This window comes from Capra hircus, chromosome 20 (assembly GCF_001704415.2).
Source record: "Capra hircus breed San Clemente chromosome 20, ASM170441v1, whole genome shotgun sequence".
NCBI classification, from domain to species: Eukaryota; Metazoa; Chordata; class Mammalia; order Artiodactyla; family Bovidae; genus Capra; species Capra hircus.
Window position 1 is genome coordinate 32,991,416 of NC_030827.1, and position 1,661 is coordinate 32,993,076.

General features: G+C 35.3%; 1 non-coding gene across 1 annotated transcript; it reads left to right on the forward strand.

The window, feature by feature from the left end:
* TRNAY-GUA lies at positions 389-477 on the forward strand. Its single transcript is given in 2 exon segments — positions 389-425; positions 442-477. It is a non-coding gene; the product is annotated as a tRNA-Tyr (tRNA).

Consider the following 1,661-nt stretch of genomic DNA (forward strand, 5'->3'; position numbering starts at 1 on the left):
TCAGTCACATTGTTTGCAAATATTTTCTCCTAGTCTGTATGTTGTCTTTTGTTTCATTTATGATTTCCTTTGCTGTGCAAAAGCTTAAAGGTCTGATTATGTTCCATTGTTTATTTTCAGTTTTATTTTTATTGCTTTGGGAGGCTGTCCTAAGAAAACACTGTTACTATTCAGAAAATGTTTGCCTGTGTTCTCTTCTAGGAGTTTTATGGTGCCATGTCTTATATTTAAGTCTTTAAGTCATTTTGAATGTATTTTTGGATATGGTGTGAGGGAATGTTGTAATTTCATTGATTTAAATACAGCTGTCAAGTTTTCCCAACACGACTTGCTGAGACTGTCTTTTCTCCATTGTATATTCATTATATTTTCAGTCATATGTGTGTTCCCTTCGGTAGCTCAGCTGGTAGAGCGGAGGACTGTAGATGCCTGTCTGTAGCCATCCTTAGGTTGCTGGTTCGATTCCGGCTCGAAGGAGAAAGGTTTTATATTTATCAATGGAACAGAATAGATAGCCCAGAAATAAACCCACATGCCTCTAGTCAATTAATCTTTGACAGAGGAGACAAAAATGTACAATGGAGCCACAACTTTAAATACTGCATTTTTGAATTTTTATGGAAAATCAAGATTAGTCTTATGACTCTTTGTGTCTGCAACCCAGCATTATTTACTTTGAGAACTGTGCCATTTTTCAGTGTTCTGATTCCATGGATTTTCTGCCAAACCCATTAATTTGGAGGTTGCATGCTTACTAATTTTTCTATTTTAGGAAGGTAGCTCCATAATTTCCTCATCCCTCAGCGATATTTATGTGGGGTGTCCTCTTGGATTATATTTCTTAGCTCCTATTCTCTTCTTTGTACTTTACAAATTAATCACTCAATCTGGGAAATAAGGATCTAGGCATTTGTAGTGTCCTTTCAGAATTTGTTGTCAGTTGCTATGTGATTTATTATAGATTTTGGCGTTCATCTCTTCTTGGTCCACAACTATCTTTGTTGGGCTAGGAAAGACATTTTGTGTTTGGCTCCTTAGCCATTTTCTGTTAATGATGGTTTGTCTGTATTTGATATAGTATATATTTTGTAACACTTTCTGTAGGGCATGTAAAGGCAAGTTTATATGCCTGTTTTTCATACAAGCTGTCAAAGATACTCTGACTCCATATATAGCCATTTAATGCTCAGTTCAGTTCAGTTCAGTTCAGTCGCTCAGTCGTGTCCATACAAATATTATATAATTATTAAATAGCATGCATTCTTATATCTTAGAACTATGCTATTATTTTTTATAGTAACTGTAAAAAAGTCCTTATATGTATTTTCAGAGATATCTGAAAATGTTCTTAGTATTTTGGTCAAATGACATTTCCAAACCATATGTAATAATGAAACGAAATTGTATTATTGTCTATATGGGAAGGTAAAAAATATGTCTTGTATAAGTGTGATACATAATAAATAATTTAGTCATCATTTGGTTTTACTTAGTGTATGCTACTGCTACTGCTAAGTCACTTCAGTGGTGTCTGACTCTGTATGACCCCATAGACGGCAGCCCACTAGGCTCCCCCGTCCCTGGGATTCTCCAGGCAAGAATACTGGAGTGGGTTGCCATTTCTTTCTCCAATGGATGAAAGTGAAAAGTGAAAATGAAGT